General features: G+C 44.6%; 1 long non-coding RNA gene across 1 annotated transcript in view; it reads left to right on the forward strand.

Moving 5' to 3' along the window:
* The window catches only part of LOC307191569, a 28,051-nt gene extending 17,431 nt beyond the window's left edge, over window positions 1-10,620 (forward strand). Inside the window, exons 3-4 of the long non-coding RNA XR_013829801.1 lie at window positions 4,813-4,941; window positions 10,575-10,620. This is a non-coding gene — a long non-coding RNA (uncharacterized lncRNA). The remainder of the gene's footprint in view (window positions 1-4,812; window positions 4,942-10,574) is intronic.
* Window positions 10,621-11,143: the final 523 nt, after the last annotated feature.

Raw genomic sequence — 11,143 nt, forward strand, 5'->3', positions numbered from 1 at the left:
AAGTGTCAATCCTTCTATTGTATTTAGACAGTGTCTTTAAATGTCAACTTTGTATGTGATTGTGAGATGTATATGAACGGAGGCATTACTATCATTCTATCATAATTTACTGCTTGACCAAAATAAACTAATAAGATAAATAAATACATCTGCTCATCCCCAACTGACTAATATGACCCTGAATCGAAATAAAATATTGGATGAGCTGGCGATGCCAAGTTTAAACTGGATTAGCGACAGAATCTCAGTGTGCTGTTTCGATATAATTAACGCGATGATTTAATATGTTTTTAGCTCAGAATCATCGTAAGAGGTTTTTTGTAGCAACATAGAAATGAACACACACTCATCCAATCTGCAGAGGAATAAAAGGTTATAATATTTTTGAGTTCTCCTGGCAGAGGATCCATTCTCATCAATCTCGTGCTCGGCAGGAGAGCCTAGGGATGTTTTTCTTCCCATCACTCACAGCCGTTATTTAATGGGGGGTAACAGCCACAGTCTTCATTAATATATTAACCTATGGCTCCAAAAGGCCTCGCAGTAAACCAGCTAAAGACTCCTCCTGGCAGGGTCATGTCACAGGGCTTGCAGACGTTAACCATTGGAAACACTGACCTCAGGGATAAGCCCAAAGTTAATAGCCAGTCGAAGTCGGCTGGCCGACAAGCAGAAAGAGGGAGCCAAGAAGCCGACCTCAGGGAACCCACGTGCGAGCTGTTCAAGAGGGATGGGGCACAACCACGTGTAAAACCTTACGGTGGAACGTTCTCAGCTTCTAAGAGAATGAGCAAAATGGAACGAGTGCTAAATGGAACCTGTTGCAAAATGGAACGAGTTGCAAAATGGAACGAGTGCTAAATATATGGTTACGTGAAAAAAAATGAAGATGCCACATGGATTAAACTCTTAGTTGCTCAGCATTCTAGCACTGAGGGGTCGCCAGAGGAACGGCTGGCTCCTGGCCTGCTCACCCTAAGGCTAAACCTACCGAGGCTCCCTGGAAACACACAGCACGCTTTCCTAATGACACCAGATCTCGGCTCTTTCAAACCGAAAGAACCGAAAAGGAAATCATAGACTCTTGTAGATGTGTAATGAGACAGTAGAGCATGTGTCTGTGGACTCTGCTTCCCGGTTTCCAAATGACTCACAGTGCAAGTCTTCACATCATAAGCTCAGGGGTCTCCCATCCTGCTCACCCTGCAGTGAAACCTGGCTCTGATGAGCCTCCACAGGACACACGAGCCATTGCCTGTGCTGTAGCTTGAAGGTCAACAAAGAACGACCGGACATAACTGGGAAACCAGAAATACGAAGGAGAGGGCTTCCCTGGTGGCGCAGTGGTTGAGAGTCCGCCTGCCGATGCAGGGGACACGGGTTCGTGCCTCCGTCCGGGAGGATCCCACATGCCGCGGAGCGACTGGGCCCGTGAGCCATGGCCGCTGAGCCTGCACGTCTGGAGCCTGTGCTCCGCAACGGGAGAGGCCACAACAGTGAGAGGCCCGCGTGCCGCAAAAAAAAAAAAAAAGAAATACGAAGGAGAAAGAATAAGGGAAACGAGAAAAAGGGAACCAAGAAATCATATGCACCTATGATCCCATATCGATTTAAAATATACACAGTGTGTCAGAGAAAGACAAATATCACATGATATCACTTGTGTGCAGAATCTAAAAAAAATCATACAAATGAATTTATTTATAAAACCGAAACAGACTCACAGACATAAAAAACAAACTTACGGTTACCAAAGGGGAAAGGGTGGCAGAGAGGGCTAAATTAGGAGTTTGGGATTAACAGATACACCCTACTGTATATAAAACAGATATACAACAACGACCTAGCACAGGGAACTGTATTCAGTATCTTATAATAACTTATAATGGAAAAGAATCTGAAAAAAATAGATATATTGTATGTAGGGAGTTCCCTGACGATCCAGTGGTTAGGACTCAGCACTTTCACTGCTTTGGCCCTGGGTTCAAAACCTGGTCGGGGAACTGGGATCCTGCAGGCCATTCGGCACAGTCAAAAAAAAAAAAAGAATATATATATATATATCCGGATCACTTTGCTGTACACCAGAAAGTAACACAACATTGTAAATCAACTATACTTCAATTAAAAATATATATATACACAGTGTGTTTGTAAGTACACCAACGTATGTGTGTTTATACATGTGCATATATATGTGTATCTGGAAAGATATGTACTCAGATTCGAGCAGTGCTAATCTCTAGGTGGTGGGACATACTTTTTTTTTTTAACTGTTGCGTTTTTCAGTTTTCATTTTCCAATTCCATAAGTGTACAATGCTTCTGAAATTACACAAAAAATGTTTTTCAAAATACAAATAAACTAAAACAGTATATTAAAAACCTAGAGTAGGGCTTCCCTGGTGGCGCAGTGGTTGAGAGTCCGCCTGCCGATGCAGGAGACACGGGTTCGTGCCCCGGTCCGGGAGGATCCCACATGCCGCAGAGCGGCTGGGCCAATGAGCCATGGCTGCTGAGCCTGCATGTCCGGAGCCTGTGCTCCGCAACGGGAGAGGCCACAGCAGTGAGAGGCCCGCGTACCGCAAAAAAAAAAAAAAAAAAACCTAGAGTGATCTGAGATGTTGCAAGAAACAGAACAGAACTTCAAAAAAGACTCCAAATAGTATCTTAGAGATCCTGGGGAACAAATGCATTCGTAAAACAAGAATAGGATGACATGAAAAAGGAAAGAATAGAGGACAAGTAACTTTTAAAAGAATGCTGAAATTGAAAACATTAACAGAAAAGTTGTAAGACGGAGCTGGGGAAAAAGGCAGATGGAAAATATGGGAAGCAATAAAAGACTTAGAACATCAATCCAAAAAATTTCAACATCTAATCAATAAGAGTCCCAGAAAGAGAGTGTAAAGAATCTGAGGGGTGAATGTTGTTAAAGAGAGATTATCAGAAATTACCAGAATCAAAAGTCTTCAAATGGGGCTTCAAATGGGACTTTCCCATACCTCAAAAAAAAAAAAAAAAAGTCTTCAAATGGAGAGTTCTCAGCACAATAAATGAAAAAGAGACCCACATCTCAATATATCACTTCAGAACACACAAAGAGACAAGAATCAGATTGGCATCTGATTTTCCATACACAACACTAGATGCTAGAAAATAATGAAGCAACCTCTTCAAGGTTCCTAGGGAGAAAAGTCTGTTTCACCTAAAATTCTGCAGCCCACCAAACCACCAATCAAGCGTGAGGTAGAATACGATCATTTTCAGATACGACATTTACAGAGTTTACTTCGTGCTCTCTCCTTCCCCTTCTGGGAAGTTACTCAAGAATGTGAATCAGAGAATGGAGAGAAAGTGACAAACCGAGGGGCACTCGTCCCCTTGCCCCCTCCCCTTCCAGGAAGCAGCCCTGGAGCTTAATGAGGGGAAACCCTGGGTGACAGAAGTCTGGATGCTACCTAGTGAAAGGACACAGAAGGAGAATGCTGTGCCTTAGGTGTCTTTACAGAGGGTGACTAGGAGGGGCCATGTCAAAGGTTGGGTTTTCCAGAAACAGGAGCTGGGATGGAGTTTGTGTTGGACATCCGCACAGAGGAAAGGGGAGGAAGCAGGGTTGGGGAGCTGTGGCTCAGGCCAGGAGCCTGCAGGGCAGAGTGGGCCACCATGGCCCATCAGAGGAGCCCCCCAAATCCCCTCCCCCAGCCCATCGCTAGACGTGGACCACCCAGGGAAGGGCGTGCCTGTGGTCAGGGAGGCTCTCGGCAGCAGAGGCCGGCCCTGAAGGGGCATCTGGTGCACACGTCTCTTGGTCGGCCCACAGCACAGTCCATGGCAAACCCCTGGAAAGCACAGAGATGAGCTGCAGGGGTTCTATCAGCCCCCTGCAAAATCTACAGGCAGGACGCTAAGTTATGGTTCTGAAGAGTTTTCTATAGGGGGAGCACAGAGTAAGTTAGTCTAAGTACGCAATTTCCTGAAAACGGGTTAGTGAAACTTAAAGGATATAAAAATTAAATTAACTTTTAAGATCTTCATCTCCAATATCCATTGCCTAGGCTAAGTTTTTTTTTTTAACAGCTTTGCTTTTCTAAGAGCAGTTTAGGCCGACAATAAAACTGAGAGACAAAGAGATTTCCCATACGGCCAGCTGGCCACCCGCTGCCCACACGCAGGCACAGCCTCCCCTCTGTTGACAGCACTCACCAGAGTGGTTCACTTGTTTTACCAAAGGTGAACCTCCATTGACACATCAGAATCACCCAAGTCCATGTTTATCCTAGGGCTCACTCTGGGTGGTGTACACCCAGTGGATTTGGACAAACGTGCCATGACATATAGCCATCATCATCATATCATAAAGAGTATTTTCGCTGCCCTAAAATCCTCTGTGCTCTACCTATTCAGCTTTTCCCAACCCCTCCCCTCCAAAACCACTGATTTCTTTACCATCTCCATAGCTGTGCCCTTTCCAGATTGTCATAGAGTCAGAATCATGCAGTGTGTCGCCTTTCCAGACTGGCTTTCACTTCGTGACGTGCCTTATGGTTCCTCCATGCCTTGTCGTGGCTTCACAGCTCATCTCTCTTTAGCACCGAATGATATTTCACTCTCTGGATACACCACAGGTTATTTATCCTCTCACCTACTGACGGACGTATGAGTTGCCTCCAATTTTTGGCAATTATGAATGAAGCTGCTCTGAGTATTTGTGTGCAGGTTTTGTGTGGAGATATGTTTTCAGCTCTTCTGGGTAAGTACCAAGGAGCATGCTTGCTGGATTATATGGTAAGAGTACGTTTCATTTTGAAAGGCACCGCCCAACTGCCTTGCAAAGTGGCTGCACCACGTGCGTCCCCACCAGCGGTGAGCGTTCCGGCTGCCCCACATCCTCGCCAGCATTTGGTGTTGTCGGTGCTCTGGATTTTGGCCATTCTCAGAGGTGTGTAGTGGTGTCTCATTGCTGTTTTAATTTGCATTTCCCTGATGACATAGGATGTGGAGCATCCTTTCATACATGCTTACTTGCCATCTGTATATCTTCTTTGCTGAGGTATCTATTAAGGTCTTTGGCCAGTTTTTTTAGTTGGGTTGTTTTCTTGAGTTTCGAGAGTTCTTTGAGTTGAGTTGAATTTTGAGAGTTCTTTGTCTATTTTGGATAATAACCCTTTATCAAATGTGTCTTTTGCAAATATTTTCTTCCACTATGTGGCTTATCTTTTAATTCCCTTGATATTGCCTTTTGCAGAGCAGAAGTTTTTAATTTTAATGAAATCCAGCTAAACAATTATTTCTTTCATGGATCGTGTCTTTGGTGTTGTTTCTAAAACAGCATCACCGTACCCAAGATCATCTAGGTTTTCTCCTATGTTATCTGCTAGGGGGTTTGCATTTTACACTTAGGTCTATGATCCATGTTGAGCTAATTAGGTTAGGCTTTTGACAGTATTTATGTGATAGATTGCTCAAAACTATCTGCACTCCTAAGTTTGTTGCAGCATCACTTACAATAGCCAAGATATGGGAACAACCTATGTGTCCATCGAAAGATGAATGGATAAAGAAAATGTGATGTATACATACAATCAAATATTATTCAGCCTTAAAAAAGAATACACGTTATATTCTGTTTTATGCTACAACATGGATGAACCAGGAGGGCATCACGCTCACTGAAGTAAGCCCGTCCCAGAAGGACAAATCCTGCATGATTCCACTTATCTGAGGAATCTAAAGTAATCAAACTCACAGAAGCAGAGGGTAGCATGGTTGTTGCCAGGGGCTGGGGGAGGGGAGACATGTGGAGTTGGTAATAGGCATAAAGTTTCCGTTGCGCAGGATAAACAGTTTCCAGAGATCTGTTGTACAACTTAGTGCCTCCAGTTAACAATTCTGGTTTTTTTTTCTTGAAAATTAGTTTTAAGAGTGTAGCTCTCATGTTAAGTGTTCTTATGACAAAGACGGTAGGGGCATGAGGAAGTTAGCAGGTGATGGATAAGTTTATTGACTGTGGTGATGGTATCACAGGTGAAAGCACATGTCCATACTAAACAAAGTGTATACATCAAACCTGTGCATGTGTATATACAACAGTTGTATCTCAATAAAGCCGTGAATAAAATTGATCAGGTTACTGTGATAACTGACGCCAGGTTAGTTTTTGAAAAGAGATTCCTGTGCTTTAAATATCAGCATACCAAGTGCTGGTATTTGCACAGCAAGGCTGAGGTCGTGTTCTAAACGTCTAAAACCCTGACCTATTTCGCTATCCTCATGAAGGACAGCTGTATCCTCCACGGAATAGGATGATGGAGGCACCAAGGGCAAACTACTTTTCCATAGTTCCGACAAGTACTCAGTTACAGCACCATCATTCTGTTCCTCTGCGTAGAATAAGAGCACTAGGGACAAGGCCAGGGTGAAACCTTATTTCTTGTCCCATTTAGGGCTCTGTTAAAGGATATTTTAAGGACATCCTCTACTATCATAAAAGAACTAAGCATCAGGTACCGGAAGCACAGAGGGCCCCAAACAAGATGAACCCAAACAGACCTACATCAAGACATATGACAATTAAAATGGCAAAAGTTAAAGAGGAGTCTAAAGGCCGCAAGAGAAAAACAAAGAGTTCATTTCAAGGGGACCACATAAGGGTATCTATCAGCTGATTTCTCTAGAGAAACATTGCAGGCCAGGAGGGAGTGGCAAGCTATATGCAAAGTCCTGAAGGAGAAAAACCTGCAACAGAGGGTACTCTACCCAGCAAGATTATCCTTAGAATAGAAGCAGAGAGAAAGAATTTCTCAGACAAGCAAAAACTAAAAGAATACACTAATACTAAACCTATCCTGAAAGAAATATTGAAATGTCTTCTCTAAATAGAAAAGAAGCAAGAATCTATAAGAAAGGGAAAATCACAATAGGAAAAGCAAATATATAAAAGAATTGTAGATCACTTAAATAAGCCAGTACATAGATTTAAAAAAAACAGTCAAAAAAGTTTGTGAAAGTGATTATAACCACAATGAACAGCAAAAGGATAAACATGAAGATGTAAAACATGAAAACATGAAAATGTAAAAATCATAAAAGGTGGGCGAGGGGAGTAAGAAAATGTAGATTTTTTTTAGAATGTGTTTGAGCTGGGGGAGGAGGGATAAATTAGGAGCTTGGGATTAACAGGTACACACTACTATGTGTAAAATAGAGAAACAACAAGGTCCTACTGTATAGCACAGGGAACTATATTCAAAACCTTGTAATAGACTATAATGGAAAAGAATCTGAAAAAGAATATCTACGTATGTATGACGGAGTCACTCTGCTGTGCACCGGAAACTAACACAACATTGTCAATCAACTATACTTCAATAAAAAATAAAAGAAAAATAAAAGAACTAAGCGAGGCTTCAGGAAATGTATACCAACGGATTCACCAAATAATAAAATAAGTTCATCAGTTACATAAGGTTGCTTAGTATTATCGAATCAGATGCCAGAGGTAGGCTGACAAGAACGCCTATTTTGGTGTTGGCGTGACGATACTTTACTGTTTCTCTTGACAGTACCTGATGGGTAGGTTTAGCTGTGTCCTGAGGGCCCTGGGAACACAGCAGTAGTTCTGCATCGTCGACACGAAGGGGGACTTCCTGTTGGTTTAATTTTAGAGGCCACGTGACCAGATCAGCTAAGAACTATTCTGAAATCTTTAGATGTAAGGACTGTGTCAAACAGAGCCATCTTAACATAATTAAACATGGAATTTGGTGTCAGGAGGCCATTCCTCCCCACTCTGATTTCCTCAGTGACATTATGATAAAGGCAAAAGGTGCATTAAAAGCTTTGGATCTATATTGAGGTCGTAAAATCTCGCCCATAGACAGTTCCTGTCTGGGGATTCATATGCCAGAAATAGATCAATAAATGCTGTGAAAAGTTCTACACTATTTTCAACCAACTGCTCTATAAAGTATAAGTGAATGCTTGCTAGCTGGGAGTGTTAAATTACAGTAGCTGGGAGTATTAAATTACAATACACTCAAATAATTTGTTTTCTATTTATTTTCTTGGGGAAATTAACTGAGAAATGAAATGTTAGACTTGCCTCGTTTTCCGGGTAAAATCCTGAAAATAAGCCCTGACCGACACCAACCCCAGATAGGTGCCCTTTCCCACCCCACAGTAGATGCTGGATGGCGACTCTTACTCTTGGGCTCTCAGAGTGAGAACCTGATATTGTAAAACTCTAATGGTGGGACTTCCCTGGTGGCGCAGCGGTTAAGAATCTGCCTGCCGATGCAGGGGACATGGGTTCGAGCCCTGGTCCGGGAAGATCCCACATGCCGTGGAGCAACTAAGCCCAAGTGCCACACCTACTGAGCCTGCGCTCTAGAGCCCATGAGCCACAACTACTGAAGGCCACGTACTTAGAGCCCGTGCCACACAACAAGAGAAGCCACCGCAATGAGAAGCCCACACACCTCAACAAAGAGTAGCCCCTGCTCGCCGCAACTAGAGGAAGCCTGCACGAAGCAACGAAGACCCAACGCAGCCAAAAATAAATAAATAAATTTATTAAAGAAACAAAAACTCTAGTGGTGGCACAAAGTTTGCAATCAGAGAAATGCCTTTCTCGTGGCAAAAGCCAGCTCTTCCCAACTGGCCAGAAATAAGACAAAAGAAGCAAATGCATCTTGGTATAGATGTCCACTCTTTGAAAACCTGTATAAACTGCTCTGAATGACAGAACATGGGCAGGTTTCTGTGGTCTTCAGGAAGGTGGCAGGTGGCTGGATCAAACTCAGGCCTAATAAGCGTCGCCAAGGTGAGGGGACCTTCGCTCCATCTCTCCAACAGGAAGGATCACTTTCCAGGCAACTGAAAGATTCATCACACATTTCACAAAGGAGACACGAGGTTCGGTAATGTGAGACCTTGATTTACGATGGTCTTTTGATTTACTGCTGTGTCTTTTTCAACCATGCTATTTCAAACACGCCTCATTTAAAAGCTCGTGTTTAGGCAGTGTTTGGGGCTAAAGATTGACTCTATGCTAATAGGAAAATTAGTCTGTCTACACATAGTCCCAGATCTCCCAAGCCACGGGGCCAACCTCCAATAAAATTGCTTGCCGGGTGATAGATACTGGTTTTCTTCTGGGTAGTTACTATGTCTTTGTCTTTTTTTTTTTTTTCCAAATGCCGTTTAAATGTTACGGAAGCAACATAAGAAAGGTGCTTCGTAGCAGCAGTCTTGCTGGGTGAATACAAATGATAAGTATTTTTAGAGGGGCCCGTTTCTCAACAGTACGACACCATTCGTGCAGCTCTTTATCCTTCAGGGAGCACTTGGAAACGCCTCGCTGGCGTCATGGGTAGCCTGCCAGGGAGATGCAGCCAGCACTCTCCGCACTGACTCGCTCAAGCTCTGCCACCCCCGCACCAGCAAGGTGAGGGGCGACTGCAATTCTGTGTCTGTTGCACACCGTTCCTGCTGCCTCCTGGGATCTCGGGGACACGAAGCGAATTGATATGTTTCTGAAAGCTTAGACTAGTGCCTGGCTCATAGCAAACACGCCCTGAATGTGAGCCATGCTTATTGTGATTGACGTGGGAAAAATTAAATGTCATTACATGCTAAATATCACTAGCACAAGAGTTTACTGCAAGACCACTGGATGATTTTTTAAAGGACCTCTTAAAATTCTCCTGAAGAACTAAAAGTGTTGCAGTGTGGATAACTGAAATAATCAAAATGAGCCCACAATTTCCCACGTGAACCTCAAGATCCAAGCGACTCGGCCAGGGATTCCCAGCTCTGATGCTGTGAACAGTAAAAACCTCTCCACTTCCATCAACCAAGAAACAGGCGTTTTCTGAAGGCCTTTATGCCAGGCTCTGAGAAAACAGAAAAGTGTGACCCAGGTCCCCGGCCTTGGGGAAGACAAGCAAGGGCTGGGGAATTCTGAGTGAGGGGGACATCTGGCGAAAGGGAAGGAGAGACTCAAGGTCAATTTCAAAACAGAGGTCATATTTGCTTGGGGCTAAATGGGTGAGGCAGTGTCGCCACGAGCACGGGGGAAGGCGGCCCCACTAGGCAGAGGGAAGGACGAACAGGAAGCTGGGGTGTAGCTCTGGTGGCTCCGGGGACAGAGGGAGAAGGAGCCACCTGAAATGTACGGCGGTGCTGTCTGCCCACCACCCCTGCCCCTGCCTCCGGGGAGTAATCCATCCTCCACTCTGGAGCGCGTCTCCTGGGGTCCTCATGCAGTCGTCATCCTCAGGGTGGTCCATTGTCCTGGGCACACGAGGGCTTCGGGAAACAGAAGGAATGGAATAGGATCCCCACCCTCCTTTTCCCAAAGTGCGTGCGTGCGTGCGTGCGTGTGTGTGTGTGTGTGTGTGTGTGTGTGTGTGTGTGTGTAGAAAGAATTTGGGGCCGAGGGAGGAGGAAACCAAGTTCGGGTTTAGAAAAATTAGGAAGAATACCCTCCCTTGGTTACATCTGGATCGTTGTTTGATTATTAGCAGCAGGTTTTGTTTCTTTTGACTACTCTGTTAAGTTGGAATCTTCCAGAAGCAGACCCTGAGACGAGGATTTTAATGCGTGAGCTCTGGTTGAGGACCAACGCCGGAAGTGCGCTGGGGATGTGGGGAGCTGGCCCAGGACGTGAGCGCCCGGAGGAGGCTGTGCGCAGCTGCACTCTCCGAGGCCGCAGGGCCGCGGAAGAAGCCGTGGTGGCCGGAGGGCTATGCCCGGGGGCTACCCACCCTGCAGCCCTCAGCCCACCTCCACGCCCCTGGCAGGACCGGAGTGAAAGCCCCTTGCTCCAGGACGCCCCAGGTACCTGCTGCGTGGAGGACACGGGGAGGAACTGACAAAAGTGTCTTCTACAACCTTCTTTATCAAACTTTTTGATATTATCTGGAAATGTGACTTTGAACTTCTCATAGTCAAAAGGAAACTATTTTCATTTAGAAAAAATAAAACATGCCTGGTTGGGACTTCCCTGGCCGTCCGGTGGTGCAGACTTTGCCTTCCAATGCAGGGGGTGCGGGTTCGATCCCTGGTCGTATAGCTAAGATCCCACATGCCTGGCGGCCAAAAAACCAAAACATAATACAGAAGCAATATTGTAACAAGTT

This window comes from Stenella coeruleoalba (genome assembly GCF_951394435.1).
Source record: "Stenella coeruleoalba genome assembly, chromosome: 9".
NCBI lineage: Eukaryota > Metazoa > Chordata > Mammalia > Artiodactyla > Delphinidae > Stenella > Stenella coeruleoalba.